This window comes from Protopterus annectens, chromosome 1.part1 (genome assembly GCF_019279795.1).
Source record: "Protopterus annectens isolate FY-2018-M chromosome 1.part1, PAN1.0, whole genome shotgun sequence".
In the NCBI taxonomy this organism is placed as follows: domain Eukaryota; kingdom Metazoa; phylum Chordata; order Ceratodontiformes; family Protopteridae; genus Protopterus; species Protopterus annectens.
In genome coordinates this window covers 1023739541-1023757461 of record NC_056726.1, presented here as the reverse complement: position 1 = coordinate 1023757461, position 17921 = coordinate 1023739541, and positions in this window count along the sequence as shown.

The window sequence follows — 17921 nt, the reverse complement described above, 5'->3', positions numbered from 1 at the left end:
ACTTAGATATGGCTGATTAGTTGCAGAAAGAGGGGGTGTGGTTGTAGCACTATATATTTAGCTGTACTGGGGGTGCGTGGGAATTGGGGACAGGGAGAGGTGCAGAGAAAGCCTGAGCGCAGCGAAGGCGAGTGGAGCAGGGCTGAACTAGACCAAGAGGTAATAAGGGTCTGTGTATACTGCATGAGTGCACTGGAGATAAAAGTAGTTTTTTTGGAACTTTGTATTAGGTTCTTCTACTTTTTATAACAATTTGGTCTACAGAGTAACGTATTTTGTATTTTATAGTTTTATGGTTATGAGAGTAAATTTCACTTTTCTGCACTGGTAAGACACTTAGCATTCAAGAGCACACACAAAGCATTAAGCTTTCTTGAGCAGTTTTCCACTGACGTACTCTTTAATAGGTAGCTAATAAGGTAATAAAAGTTTTCTAAGATCAATATAATAAGATTGGAAGGGAGTTATTAGTGCTTTAGACCTAGTCCAGCTATAAAAAAATCTAAGGGCTGAACTAGACCATGAGGTTGTAACGGTCTGTGTATACTGCGTGAGTGCACTGGAGCTAAAAGTAGTTTTTTTGTAACTTTGCATTAGGGTCTTCTACTTTTTATAACAATTTGGTCTTCAGAGTTGAGTTTTTTTGCATTTTATAGTTTTATGGCTATGAGAGTAAATTTCACTTTTATGCACTGATAAGACACTTAGCATTCAAGAGCCCATACAAAGCTTTAAGCTTTCTTGAGCAGTTTTCCACTGAGGTAAAGCAGTGAGCTGTTTGTGTTTGGAGACAGTTCAGACCCGGACTGCACTTTTCATATAGCAATGTATCCACCGATCTGGTTAAAGATAAAGGTGTTATTGTAGCCGATTACTTAGAGTGGTGGTAGGTCTAGAAAAGAAGAATACAGAGAGGTGTAAGCACTGTTGAGATGGTAAAGATACATTATAAAGATTACAAAAAGCAAACTGAGCAAATAGCTACTGCATACAGGAAAATATGTCTTGAATCAACTACTAGTATATGCAGATGCTGAGCCAGTTGGATAACACATTAGTGAGAAGGGACCTCAGCTGACAGATATGCAGTCACAGATAAAAATATAGTGAGCAGCACTCTGTACTGGGTCTGTAATGTGATTCTATGCACCACTTACATCACAATTATATAGATATAATTAGACACCAGTATCAGCAATCTATGCACAACATATACACAGGAATACTATTAGTTAACAAGGTGCAACTATGGAAATAGCACATACCAATATACTAAACAACTTGGTGAGGACAAATATAGTTTATGTTTAAATATATTTAATAATAAATAAAAGCACAAGACAATACTCAATAACTCAACACAGTGACAACAGAATTCAGAATCACAGCTAATATTTTAAAACAACATTGCAGAACAGTCTCAAATAAATACAGAAAAAATCTAGACTAATTATACTATATTCCTATTTATCTCTGAGTGATACTGTAATCTAGTATTTGCTATTATCAAGACAAATACAAGTGATGAATGGATATTTCTAGGTCCAGAGACAAATATAAAATGCACAGACTCACTCTTTAAGATTGTTCTTAAATTACTATCAAACATTTCTGATGGGTTATCTTGGATTATATCATTCTTGTCACTTCTGCCTTTAGTTCCCAGGGTAACAGAAACTTTAAAGTTAACACCTACTAATCCCTAAGAAGTTGTCTGGAACTGGAAGCTGTAAAACCAGTTAAATATGTTTACCTTTGAAACCTGTAATTATTTCTGTTTCCAGTAAACACCAAAGTGAAGAACAGTGCAAAAACAAAAACTAATAAGCAAACAAAAAGCACTGTATCGAGGAGACACCAAGCACCAGACAGCGTTAGGATAAAACCAAACAGTTTATATGATCCAAATAAAACGTTAAACACTTGACGAAACACCGCGTTTTTCGTCTATAAAACAGACCATCAGACAACAAGGTTAACCAAACCCAAACATTATATAAGCATGTAAAATTCAAACCGTCCAATAAAAAAGCATCTCATGAATATACAATTGAATTAAAACATTCTAAAATGACTAACTCAATGTTTGAACTTATTCTTAACAAACACTGACCTTGCATGTTCAATGAAAACACATATATTAACTTCCAAGTTATGTATGGATGTTATAATGGTTGTGATCACCAAAAAAGAAGAATGTAAATACATAGATATCTAAATAAATAAATAAATAAGACCTTGTAATGAGAACCGAAGGGGTATATGTCTTGAACACCTTCATCACAAAACTAGTACAACACTCCCCTCAAGTGGACAAAAGACAAAATTACATGAAAATGTGAATGAATTTATATAAAATGTATATAATCTAGAATAAATACATGACAGTGAATAAAATACTAATAAATCTATACTGGAATGTTATATGTATATTGTGTCTATCCTAAACCTGCAATGAATAATAAATAAATAAATAAATATATATATATATATATATATATATATATATATATATATATATATATTATATATTTATATTTCATAAATACATCAATGAAATAAATAAATATACAATAAAATGTGAAATATAAAATGTTCCTAAAGCATCTGAATCAACAACATTTAAAAAAGATGTATGGTTGAAACGTTAATAAAATATATAAAAACATTGTGAATGGAATAAATCTTAACTAGTTATAATCTAGCAGCTCTCATCTTTAAGACCGGTACAAGGGAATCATTCTCATTTAAACACAATATACATATAACATTCCAGTATAGATTTATTAGTATTTTATTCATTGTCATGTATTTATTCTAGATTTTATATAGATTCATTCACATTTTCATGTAATTTTGTCTTTTGTCCACTTGAGGGGAGTGTTGTATTAGTTTTGTGATGAAGGTGTTCAAGACATATACCCTTTCTGTTCTCATTATGAAGTCTTATTTATTTATTTAGTTAGATATCTATGTATTTACATTCTTCTTTTTTGGTGATCCCAACCATTGTAACATCCATACATAACTTGGAAGTTAATATATGTGTTTTCATTGAACATGCAAGGTCAGTGTTTGTTGTTAAGAATAAGTTCAAAGATTGAGTTAGTCATTTTAGAATGTTTAATTCAATTGTATATTCATGAGATGCTTTTTTATTGGACGGTTTGAATTTTACACGCTTATATATTGTTTGGGTTTGGTTAACCTTGTTGTCTGATGAAGTCTGTTTTATAGACGAAAAAACGCGGTGTTTCGTCAAGCGTTTAAGGTTTTATTTGGATCGAATATACTGTTTGGTTTTATCCTAAAGCTGTCCAGTGCTTGGTGTCTCCTCAATACAGTGCTTTTTGTTTGCTTATTTCTGTTTCCAGACAATAGAAAGAATTCCTAGCTGCAGACAGTCTGTCTCTTTGCTGAAACTGAGAGATAACACAATCATAAACAATATCAGCTTATTTTCATGAGTGCTTGCAAGTTAACTCTGTATGCTTGTTACTACTGTTAAAACATGCATTTGCAGATGCATATGGTTTGCATCAATGTCTGTTCTTTTCCAGTAGGGTACACTGTGGTTACATTCTTGAAGCTCAGTACATAGCATACAGTTTACTTTCATCTGTAAGCTAGGCCTATGGATCATATTAATATTTACAAATGACAGAATTATTTACAAAATTCTAGCTAGCTGGGCTGGCAGCCTTCACAAAGGGTACCATGACTTGTCACAGATTTGGGATATATGGCTAGGCTTAGAAAGGGCCGATCGTTAGCCTAGTAAACACTTATGAACTTATATGTTTCGTAGTACAATTAAAAACTATAACATTAGTTGGAGAAAATATGTGAGAAAAAAATCATTATTATAGTCATATTATTAATGCAAGGTTTACATCTTTAGAATTGGTAACTCTGGTGCTGAAAGCTTGTGATTGTGGAGCTTTTCTCCTTATGCAGCCACTGAAAATGGTCAAATTTTGACCCTGTTGGAGTTTCCTAGTAAATACATATCAAATAAATAAATACATTAAATGTCAAATAAATAAATAAATAAATAAATAAATAATAAATTGCATGATGGGATCTGAATAAGCAGTCAATTAATTGGTGAAAAGAGAACAGATCATTCAGTAACATGGACAGTACTATGGTAAGTCATGTGACAACAGGGGCAAAGTAGCACTCATACAGTGTTCTTGTAATTATGCACTTTCACACGTGCAACGCTACACTACTGTTAGCACAACTGTGTCCAGATAAGGGCTATACATCAAAGACCCTAATATTTTTATATTATGAATGGAAAGGAAATAGATGTATGGAGCAGAGAGAAATGGGGAAAATAAACTAAGAGCAAAGGAGCATACAAAAGGACAAAGAGAAAAAAAGAGTGGTATTATGATGTCAGATGTGGAAGTAAGTCTATATTTTTTTCTGTGGCTCATATGCCCATTTGATTATATTTTCAAAAAGGGTAGAGGGGAAGTTAGCATGGAGAAGCTGTGTGTATGTAGGAAATAGTGCATTGCAATTAGCATTGGAGCAGACAAACCAAACCAACACAAATAACAGACATAGACCATGAGGGAAGGTGCTGACACAAATGAAAGGACTAAACAATGAGAGACAAAGACACAAAGAGGAAGGACTATTATTTATATAGAAGGATTGGACTACATACTGGGAAAGGAAATGTAGCACAAGGAAAATGAGCACCATGACTGCACACAGAGAGAGGTAACAGATGTCTGACAAACTGCTTGGTGCTGCACCCAACCCAAGGTCAGTTACCTTAGTGACCATGCTCATAGCTGAACTCAGCCACTGTTGATCTGCTCATCAGGGCAAGACATCTGTGTGATTCTGCCATCACACAAAGACATACTCTTGAATGCAAATCTTGGTGCCAAAACAGCAGCTCACTTTGATCCTGGGACATGACACACTGGATACACAAAGTATCTGTCATGTACATACCATGTTGGTGAAGAGTAAAATGGCAAAACAGCACCAAACATGTCATTGCAGTAGTATAGCACCTCTAGGGGACAGGGGGTAAATAGTAGGATTCCCATAGCCCCTTAAAGTCACAGATGTGTCCACACATGCCCAAACTTGCTTTGTAGTCTGCAATGAATGTGCATGGACTGCCCTAGTCCATTAACTTAGTGTACGGCTGGTATGTATTGCAGTGACATTCAACAGAAATTGCCATGCTATGAGTTCCAAAATGGTGCAATATACACAGCAATCACCAGTGAGGTGCTCCTAGCACTGTCATCTTTTCTTTTTTTGTTTGGATTACACAGTAAATAACTTTTCTATGTAATTGTGGTAAGGGTATATTGGCCAATATCATGTGGTGAGGGTGACAAGGTATTGATAAGATGTTGCTGCACAAAAACAACTCTGTAATGGAGGATGGGAAGGACAGGGGGTTACAACTGATTTCTGCAGAAAATAATTGCTGTGGTCAACACAGAACAGCAATTTGGTACATTTGCCAAAGTAATAATACATAGGCTAGTGGCAGAAGGGGAGGGTAGCTGGCTATGTGTATGTTTTTTGGGGAGGGTTGCAATTCAGCAACTTGCTGATAGGAGGACAGGGAGAACAGCAAGGGATGAAATGGTGAATGAGAAATTACAGGACACTGATGCATGGAATCAGTTGCCTACCACATGTATATCTATGGGTCTGTGTGAGCAGGACTGTATCATTTGGTAGGCAGCACAAACAAGTAGGGACAAAATTCAAATGAACAATCCATGTAGCAGTAGTTAAGGTGTGATACACTGAGGACAGTCGTGTGGTGAAGGTGCACATGATGACAGATACAGGCTATGGATGAGTATGTGATGCACACGATGGCCATTCTTTTTGTGCACACCATAGTGAAGGTTGGTAATAGGGTACATATGACATGTAGTCTGCCTTCATAGTGCCCTCCTTAACTGATATGTGGACATGGCCTGTGATAATGGGGCATAGACGGCTTGGCACCTTTTGTGGCTGCTGCTGCCTCATTTGAGCATGAATGGTACAGATGATGCTACACATATCTGTACCTGCTCACTGACCATAGCTGCATGCCCCCACTTACAGGTACATCTATCCAGCCAAAGGCACAGGTGTTTCTTGAGAAGTTCTCTCCTGCGCTACTGTAGGCACTCTGCAAAACAGATAGTGGTTTATAAGCAGAGGCAAGATGGACAAGAATTTCCAGGAATTTGTGGCATGAATTTGTTGCAAATGCTAATGTAGTCCTTGCTGCAACAAATTAGCACATCAGGTCACCTGCAGGGTCACTGATATAGTTATACATGCCTATAAAAATGTTCATGCCATCACAGGGAACAGACTTACCATGGGAAGGAGTTTGCTGTCACAGATATCCCTCATAGACATTGACAAGCCCTGGGGGGTACCTATCTGATGAGAGGAAAAGGACCCTGCTAGCTGCATGAGGTGTTGATGTATGAGCTGAGCTAGTCTCACCATCCTGTGTATCTGATGAGGTTAAAGCAGGATGGCATTTCCATATTCAGTAACAGAGATCTGACAAACCTGAATAATGAGCTCACAAATACTCAGCATTGCCATAGCTCTCTCTCTCTTACTGGAACATCTAGAATGCAGGCACAATGACTTATTACAAGAGGTATATGTTTACATTCTGCTGTTATGTTTACTGGGTAGGAGAACTGTCACACATTAGCAATGATAAACATGGCCGTTTATCTGTCTGCTGTTACAGATGCTACAATCATGAAATCCTTCACTCATGAACATAGCATGTCTGATATTGCTGCTGCATCAAAGACTGACAGTTATGGTGGTCTGCCTGTAGCAGAGTGTGATGGCTCTGTGCCATTTCTAGGAATGGTAAATGTGTGTGTGTGTGGGAAGGGGGATGCTACCAGCTATGTCCAGCTTCACAGCTTTTTTGTCTGTGAAACGCACCACCATCTGCATGCAGTGCCTGTGAAATAACAGGTCTGCCCAGCATCACTACAAAGGGAGCACTCCAATCCTCTGCTCATGGTCCAGAGGTAGGCAGTGGTGCAACCACAGGGAATAGAGGCCGATGCTAGGAACAATAAGCTGGTGGCCATCAATACCATTCCTCCCACTCATCGCTCAGACTGGGTGTTACAATGAGCATTACATAACATATCTGTAGGGCAGCCATTCAGGCACAGGCAGATGCCACCACTGCAATGCCACAGATGCCACCACTGCAATGTCACAGATGCCACTCTTGCAATGTCACAGATGACAGCTACAATGCACAGCTTATGTGACAACATACTCGAGGGTATACAACACCTGGCTCAACTGACTGGCATTTTGCATATATATTTGGCTGCTTCTACTGTCTACACAATCATCTTCCCCAGGGTCACTGCTGTTCTCATGGTTACTGCACATCTACCTCCACTGTGGGTACCTTCCACAGGACACGAAGGTCAGGTCACCGTACTGCTATGTTGATTACACCACCCATGAGTTGTGACTATTATATGGTACAGTGTGGCCACCAACAGAGAAATATATTATGTGATGGTCATGAATATGGTACTGCTTGGTGGTTGAAGTACTGTACTTTGCCTTCATAGAATCACAGAATGTACAAGGTAAGTGTGCCATGCTTCCATGTACACATTGCTAGTATCTGCCCTTAAACCTTACCTTCTTTTAAAAAAACAATGATAGACCAGCCATATTGAGGGTGAATTTATGAATACTCATCCAGTTGTCTAATTCTTTCTTAAAGGAAGCTAGTGAATCTTATTGGGCGATCTGTATTTATTTATTTATTTATTTTACATTTGGGAAAATGCCCATTTTCAGCAGAGGCCTGATGAGAAAAGCTCCAATCTATTTATTTATTTTTTATTTATCATTTGTTGACCGGGAAAGTCCGACTAGGTTCCACAGAGCCTGTTTTCAGCGGAGGCCCGGGGAGAAATGCTCCAGATGCATGTCTTTGGAATGTGGGAGGAAACCGGAGTACCCGGAGGAAACCCACGTGAACACAGGGAGAACATGCAAACTCCACACAGAAGGCACCCCAGCCGAGAATCGAACCGGAGAACCTCTTGCTGTGAGGTGACAATGTTAACCACTGCACTACTGCAATCTAAGCTTAAATACAAAATTATCACATAAAGTAATAGAAGTTCTAAACAAAATTGACAAAAAAATGAGCGTTAACACATTTTTGGGATAAAAATGTAAAAACAAAAATATATACATAGTATCAAATAGAACAAGACTTTAAACAGTTGACTATAGACCAATATATGGCTGAACTTATATATGTGGAGGATCATAACATCAGTTAGGAAATTAAGTAGGGAGAATCACTTAGGCAAAGTTTTATTTATTTTTATTTTTATTTTACATTTGTTGACCGGGCTAGTCTGGCTGGATACATGTCCATTTTCAGCAGAGGCCCGAGGAGAAAAGCTCCACTATATACTAGTAACTTACAATAAAAAAAATTTACAAAACATAAGCAAATAAAGGAACATTATCATGTAGTATAGTACAATGCAGAGGCAGTTTAACAAGAAATAAACAGTAGTGAGGAATCATTATCCCATAATATTTGCAAGAGTAAGACTGCTAAAAAAATGAAGAAGAGAGAAAATAGTGACACATGGAGAGTCTATAAATATTTACACCATTAACAAATTAGGATAAAACATGTTGTGCCGGGGTACTAGCTTTAGGATAGAGATTTGCACAGAAGTGATCAGCATGTAGGTTAGATAAAAGGAGAGATGACAGGTTGCAGTGATGTATCAAGTATAAGGAGAATGGCTAGTCTAGGAAAATTAATATGCAGGTGGGTCGCTAGGTGCACTACACTGGAGGGATAGAAGTAGTGAAAGAGGCACGTAGAAGTGAATGGAGAGGACTGTAGAGAGGGATTGTTTGCTGATTAGTGCATAGTTAGTAATACTTCCGTGGTGAGAGTTGCAGCTAGGAATGTAACTACTTATAAAGAAGTAGTGTTGTTAGAAGAGATATGCTAACTGAGTTAGTATGTTCAGCCAAATTGTATAAGTAATGCTAAGTTAATAATTAACCTGGAGTGTTACATGTGCAAAGCCAGGATTCACATAAGTGTCTTTTGAGAGATATTTTGAAATTATTAAGATTGCTTATGGATCTAAAACTATGTGGAAGGGTATTCCAATTTTTACCAACACAGTTAGAGTAAAGAGAGCTCCCTGCTGTATTGGATACTTTGGTTACTTGGAGTAAGTCTCTGTTAGAAGATCAAACAGTACAAATGTTGAGTAAAGTGGTAGAAGATTTTTTTAGGGAAGGTACATTGTCAGGATTGTACATTATTTTGTGAGCTGTTATTAATTGGTTGTAGTTCATAATATGAGGTAGTTCCAACCAAAAAAAGATTTTTTAGGCATGGGCAGTGATGGGTTGAATGTGTGGAATCTGTTGCAAATTTGGCAGTTTTATTGTAACATGATTCTAATTTACATAGTTCTGACTTTTTGAGGTTGGTAAGTATGGGAGATGCATATAAGAGTGAGGAGAGAAGATGTGTTCTAGCTCTGGCTATTCTTGCAGTGTCTGTTATGAATGTTTTGTTTCGATACATTGTTCCCATTTTCTTGTGAACCTTTTTGATTGTGTTAGAAATGTGAATGCCAAATTTTAGTCTGGTTTGAGTTATGACACCTGATAGTTTTGTTTGGGAATCTGTGAAAAAATCCTAGTATTGTTACCGGTAGTGATATAAAAGTTAGCTGGGAGGTTAGTAGGTTTAGATGGATGAACGATCATATGTTTAGTTTTATTAGGGTTGAGAATGAGTTGTGAGTTTGCTAGCCATGTTTCAATATCAGAGAAGGCTTTTTGTGTGACTGTAAGAAGTTGAGTTATAGTGGATGCTGCACAAATGAGGGTTGAATTATCTGCATATTGTATGATAGATGCTTGACAGGAGGCAGTATTAAGATCATTTATGAATATGCTGAAGAAGAGGGGCCCTAGGATTGAACCCTGAGGGACTCCAAGTGCAACAGGGAGGAGTAGGGATAGATCTTGCTTCCATTTCACAGCTTGCTGGTGGCTAGATAGATAACTCTGAAACCAGTTAACAGCATCAGGGCTGATATTAAGATTTTTTCAGAGTGGACAGTAACTTAGGATGGGAAAACTGTATCAAATGATTTAGATATGTCTAAAAAGACTGAATACACTATTTTGCCATTGTCTCTGAATTTATTTATAGTATTAGTGAAACTTAGAAGAGCTGTAGTAGTGCTATGATGTGGTTGGAATTTATGCTGTGAGGATGAGAGGACATTATTGTTTAGAAAGTGTTTAAAAAGTTGAAAGTGGATACATCTTTCCAAAATTTTAGAAAGTGGTGAAAGTATAGCAATGGGCCAGTAGTTTGTTAGTTCTGTTGAATTGCCTCCTTTGTATAATGGTGTAATATATGCAATTTTCCAAATAGCTGGGACATACTATATTAAAGTGGTTTATAAGTATTGATACAGGGAAGGCAAGAGCATCTGCTGTTAATTTTAGACATTCTGCTGGCAAATTATCTTTTGCCAATGAAATGGGTTTCAACGTCTTTAATTGTTTTGCCATAGTTTGTTTTGGGACTGTCTACAATGAGAATGCATCTGCAATATTGCTTGGATTGCTGGGTGTCGGTATTGTGGGAGACTTGCAATTCTTAGTCAGTGCTAAAACACTTTCAGTGAAAAATATGTTAAATTGTTCAGCAATATTGTTTGTGTTATCAGGTAAGTTGGGGGGGAGTTTTGGTTTGGCCAGAATGAAGTATATTATTGATTGTGTTCCAGAATTTTTGTGGATTCATTCTGTATTTCTATTGTAAATTAGAATAGTAGTGTTGTTTGTCTAGTTTAATTTGATGCTTGGAACTGTTTCTAAGTTGCTGGTAAATTAAACAGTTTTGGAAGGATTTATTTTTAGCCCAAGTTTGCCATGCTTTCTCCCTTTGTTTTAGGTGGGTACAAGTCTCATGGGTTAACCCTATAATCTCTATGGCTTTGATATGAACTGTTCTTGGAGGTACAAGTCTGTATAGAATAGTAAGGAAGGTGTCATTGAATCTGTAAGTTAAAATTGTTCTTATTACAAACTTGGAGGAAGTTGATTAGTTTAGTAGGGTCACTGTGATTTCTCAGTATGTAGGTTCCAAAGTGGTCACTTAAGTGATCTGGGAGACACCCCTGCGATTTGGTAATACTGGGGTTTATTAGTTAAGAAGCAGTCCAAAATAGAATACTTATCTGTTTTCTTGTCAATTTTAGTTGGGTGAGAAATCATATCAGTGAAACCATCCATTGAGGTTTAACTGGTTATGAGGATTGTCAGAGTTACATGTGATCCAGCCTGTGTTAAGGTCTCCTGCAATAATGGTTTCCTGTGATATGGCTTTTGTGACATTTTGGAGAAGGATTTTGATTGTACTGAAATTTTTTCCTAGCGGGATGTAGATGGCTATGATATATATATATATATATATATATATATATATATATATATATATATATATATATATATATATATATATATATATATGGATCTACTACTATTCACTGAAATCACATTTTACCGAAAATCAAATTAGAGTGCACTTTTCACAGAAATCTCATTTCACCGAAAACACATTTCACTGAAACACATTTCACCGAAAGTTGTAGATGGCCTTTACCCCACTGTAGTACGACCCTGGAGTTGGTATATATATAGTAAGGGGGGGGGGCAGAGAACAGTAATATATTGCAATTACATGTATCCATGTATATAATTCAAAATATTTAAAATATGTGGGGGGCTATGCCCCCCACACACCCCCCCCTTACTATATATACCAACTCCAGGGTCACACTACAGTGGGGAAAAGGCCATCCACATCTTTCAGTGAAATGTGTTTCAGTGAATTGTGTTTTTGGTGAAACGTGCACGGTGAAATGTGCTTTCGGTGAATAGTAGTAGATCCATATATATATATATATATATATATATATATATATATATATATGGTTCTACCTGACATAGCCGAAACCACACAACACCGACAACCACATCACCGACACCACATATTCGACAGTCCATAAACACGAAACCACACATAACCGACAACGAAATAACCGACGGTACACAAACACGAAACCCCATACACTGCACACACCACAATAACAATTATTAAAACAAAACACATCCCCATTCCACAAACCACACACACAACACAAGCACACCAAAATCCTTACAAGCCCACACTAAACCTTACCTAACCCTAAGGTCCGTCACTATACACTTACCTACCCGCTCCTAACCCTAACTCACTTAACCCGCCCTATGCTCCTAACCCTAACTCACTTAACCCACCCTATCGCTCCTAACCTAACTCACTTAACCCACCCCTATAATCCCTAACCTAACTCACTTAACCCACCCCTATCGCTCCCTAACCCTAACTCACTTAACCCACCCTATAAACTCCTAACCTAACTCATAACCCACCCTAACCTAACTCACTTAACCCACCCCTATCCCCACAGACCGTCAATCTCCACACTTACCTGCCTCGCACCCTAACGTCCGTCACTACCGCATACTCACACAGCCTTTCCCCATGTCGGCATCCTCGGCGTTGGTGTTGTCATCCGTCGTGTCGGTCTTCTGCATTGTCGATGTTCTGCCACTCGCGATTCGCGTCGGTCTTCTTCACTTTCGATCTTCTGGAGCTCTTCGATGTCGGTCTTCTGCGCTGTCGACGAAGTCAGGTAGAACCATATATATATATATATATATGTGTGTATGGGTCCACTTTTAAATGCCAACATCTCGAATTTTAAAATAATGTACTCAAAACATCGAGATTTCCGTATCTCAACATTTAAAAGTGAAAAAAAAAAAACATGAACTAAAACAAAGTGTTTGCAGGGGGCAAGCCCCCCTGCACACCCCACACCTCCCCACTTAAATATATCAACTCCAAGATTGTGCTACAGTGAAGAGAACGGTAAGTGCAACAGGAGCATTACCTTTCTCTTCAATGTAGTGCGATCTCGGAGTTGGTATATTTAAATAGGGGGGTGCAGGGGGCAAGCCCCCCTGCAAACACTTTATTTTAGCTGTCTGTCTTTTTCTTTCCCCACTTTTAAATGTCAAGATACTGAAATCTTGATATTTTGGGTTCGTTATTTTACAACTCGAGATTTCGGCATTTAAAAGTGGACCCATATATAAATATGTATATATATATATATATATATATATATATATATATATATATATATATAAATATATGTTCTGGTTTAGTTGTAATCTGGTTATAAGTAGCTCTGCATTATTAATGTTAGTAGTGCTTATGTTTACAGGTTGTAAGTTGAGCGTGTTCTTAAAGAGAATTGCTACACCACCTCCCTTCTTTTCTATTCTATCAGCTCTTCGAATACTGTAACCAGGTGTTTTTTCTCTACATCTGGTGTATGTGGTTTCAACCAGGTTGGAGTAAGGATGGTAATGCCTGGATTGTAAAGGGAGAGAGTAGCATGGAGTTCATGTATTTCACTAAGCAAACTTCTAAGATTTAGGTTTAGAAGTAGTATTCAGAACTTTTATGTGGAGTAGGTAGTTTGATTTATATTGAGGAGTTTAATGAAATCATGCATTCGGGGCCTGGGTTTGGGTGGATATCACCACCAAGCATAACTTTAGCTGCTATGTGACTGAGCACATAAAAAAGTTTGAATAGTCTTTTCTGGGTTTTAAATGAAATATGGAGGCTTTTATTTGTAAAGAGTATTCTGTGTTGTTTCAGGTCTATGTGTGTGGTTATAAACATTGATGGGGACACATAAAAGCTATTAGTTGTTGTTAGGGTAGGGTTATTACATGTTGTTCTTGCTTTATATACTGATTGTCTAATTGGAAATGGTAAGTGGTGAGGTTAGCTGTAATCATGATGAATAAAGTTAATATAAGACCATGTAAAAACATTATTGTATTTGTGTTTGATAAATTATTTGAAAAATGATCAGTATTGAGAGAAGTTAAATTCTTGTTTATTAAGGTATTAGTATATTAGAATGTCACGTATTCAAGGTTAGGATTTATGCATGAAATGTTTGGTGTGTTAATAGGGTATGTTTCTGTTGGATAGTCACTTTTATGTGCATGTGCAAATGTGCTGTAGATAGCTAGTAATTTGTAATGGGAGGAGTAAGTTGTATAGCAGATTGGGTGATCTGAACTCTGGTTTGGGAGGAAATTTGTTCCAGGAAAGGGGTATTCACTGGACAAGTCTGTCTAACATGATTTGTTTATTTGCTGAAACAGGTTCAGATATCTGGTTCTGGTTTTCATTGGACTGTCTAACGTGTAGACAAATAAGAGGTCTTGGGGTAGTGGATCCATAAAGCCCCAGAAGAGACAATAAAGATCACTCCTAAGGAGTCTATAGAACACTGACTATATGGACAAGGCCATTAATCAGTATCCTTCCCAGTAAGTGTTAGTCCCCTTTCTGTTCTTTAGAGGCAAAGCACCTGTGGCTGGAGACATTTTCAGTCTGCATCTATCTTACCTGATGCCACATAACTCTAGTCACAGTTGCATATGTACATGTGTCCAGGTACTGTGTCAGCTGGAACTCATAGTGAGCAGGTGCCGATTACATCTTGAAACATACCTACCTCATGCTTCCCCATCCCTGGACAGTGTACCAAGATCCTCCAGTTGTCAAGCCATGTCACTCACTCACTGACTCACTCACTGACTCACTCACTCACTCACTCACTCACTCACTCACTCACTCACTCACTCACGCCTTAACACATCTCTAGACCCCATTTTGCCAAGGTGCCCATTGCTAATCCCTGTCATTGGGCCTCTCCCCATCTGTGCATATGATGACTGCTGTGCTCTGTCCTCACTGCTCTTTTATATGGGTAAGTAATATGTGATATACTCCAAGGCTTATTAATGTATTCTAGATCATAGCCTGTGTATAGTATTACATGCATCAGTTTTAATTTCTGTTGTGTCTAAGATACTCAGTAGTCATGGACCAAATGCCACCACTTTGATAGTGCCGCAGTATGTAGCATCTGCCTCTGCCAATCATGATCCTACCTGCTGCTGGTTCCTCTGAGACCTCATTGACCAGAACTTCCTTTACCATTGGCTGAGTTCTGTTCTGTCTTGCCCTCTGATGGAAGTCCCTTGTAGTAGATGTCTAAGTAATAACATATTGTTCAAATATTTTACTACTGCTCACTAAACCATACTGCAGATGTATCTAGGCAGTAGAAATAGGCCTTCAGTAATTCATATCTATGGAAAGTCATCATGCAGAAACCCCTGGTATAGGACTGAAGTGTGACAGGTGTGAGAATTTTTGTGACTGCCTGGATGGTACATAAACACATTGCAAATAATACCCTGAGGGTTGCACAGCACTTCTAGCTGACATACCTGGTATTCAGGTGTACCAGGAGGAGGGCACTGATGGCAATGTGGGAGCAGTCAATGGCCTCTAGAACTTAGGGAAACAGGCTGTTTAGTAGAATGCCTGCATGTAGTTGAGTTTCCTTTCTCTGTGGTCTGTGGAAATCACATAAGCTCCTGCATGTGCTGCAGCACAAAAAGGGAAGAGCCTGTGCAGCATTCGTGGGGTGGATGCCTGGCTGCCTGAAAATCACAGTAGCAAGTATATAGTTTGCCATACAATGGCAGTTTGGAGAACACATTCTGAACCAGATAATGAAACTTCTAAATACTTATCAGAGTGATAAGATAATACAGATTCTTCTACAGACTTGCTTCAGATAGTGATGATGATGATGATGATGACAGTCAGTGCTCTTCCTACATATCAGCCAATAACTATGACCAGTGAAGTAATCCTGTAGCTGGTGAAACTGTAGGTTTAGGGTAAAGTTAAAAGACTGAAAATTAGTATTCACTGTAAAAAGAAAATAAGGAACTGCAAATAAACTCCAAACCACAGTAACCAAGCAGATAACGATAGGACAAACTCGCCCCACGGAGACCAGTTCAAGAAACCTTTAATATAATCCAAACGTAAAACAATCCAGAAACATGAACGCCTTAGTATAAAAATCACACACTGCGTTTTCGTCAACTTCTCGACTTCATCAGAATAACCAGTACATCAATTAAAAGTGCTTTTATATAGTTTCAACCTTCAGTTAATTGCTCATTAATTGGAATCAATTAGGATTTAAAAAAATAGTTCAAATTTATACTAAAACAGCTTTATCCTCCATAACACTTTAAATACATTTTTGCCACACAATATATAATTCATAAAAACTTTAAATATATATAAATAAATATGCTAAAAACTGCGACAATGTTTTATAAATATTCTAATTGATAAATTGTGTATTTAAAAATATATATATAATTCATAAAAACTATGAATACATGTAGGTGGAAGAGCTTGCAGTTTGCTGTCAAGAGATATGTATTGAAACAATTATAACATTCTCGAATAAATTCATATGTTAAAATACATTCCAAAGGAAACTCATAAATACTAAAATTCAAATAAATCCAAAAATATGATGCCCATTCATGATATAAAATGCAACTTTAAAAGACATATCTGTAATACATATATTCTTCTCATGATTTCAGATAAAGGAGACTATGGGGGCCTCTAGTGGCAAATGTAGGAAATAAAATTCCTACAACTTAGCTGCTCTTAATTTCAATAAAGGTAGTATAGTTATGTTATCATTTAGCCCTGGATATTTATTAGCATTCAACGCTACTTGCCACCAAAGCTCTCTATACTCAATTCTAGTCTCCCAATGTCCCCCCCGGATATCTGGTTGAATGTGCTCTATGATCAGAAACTTGAATTTATACTCCTTGCATATTTTGCTATGCTTGTATAAAGCATTGCTTTCTTTCTTGATAGAAATTTCATAAATGTGCTCATAAATCCTTTTTCTTAAAAGTCTTTCAGATTTAACAACATAAAACGAGCCACATTTTTCGCAAAAAGCAAGGTACGCTATCCCCTTTGTATTACAATTAAAATATTCTGGACTACTTATCATTTTGTTCCTACTTGGGATATAATACCCTTCGCCGTTTATTACATAACTACATTGGCCACAATGCCCACATTTATAGGTTCCCTTCTTTTTATAATTTATGTTCTTGGGATTCTTCTTACTTTCCAAAATATTGCCCATACTTCTAGAATTCCTATAAATTACTTTTTTAGGAATATTGGATATACCTTCTATATCAGAAAATGCTAGAAACTGTAATTCACTGTAAAATGACTCCTGTCAGTGAAGCAGTGTGTGTGGATACATGCATTGTCCAAACAGATATGGAAGCAGGTGTCCACATTCAGAGTAATATATCACATGCAACAGAAGCACTGATGGAAGTGTGATGTCTTTGTGTGGTAGCATTAGTATCAACAAGGTACTGTGAGCAGTTACTGTGATATAGTGCACCAGGGTGTATAGTTTGTTGGAAGGACAGCCTAGATAAAAGGAAGAGATGTAATCCTATGTGAAAAAGATGGAACCAAAACAGCAGCAAATAAAAGTTAAGAAAGAAGAAAATTTATAACATTGGACTCACTAGAGACTAAAAATGTCAGGATGATCCACTCATAAAATGTGAAATGATTTCTTCATTACAGTGAGGAAATGAGGGCTAATATGACTAAGCGACATGGAAAATGACAGTATTACAAGAATGATTGACTAGTATAATACATACAACTTAAAACATCATGCATGGATGATGGCTGAGATTCAGAAAGATTGCTGCCAGAGGAAAGCCCTTTCTTCCCCAGAGGTGGTAACCATTTCCAGTTCTTAGCCCTTTTGCAGTGTGTA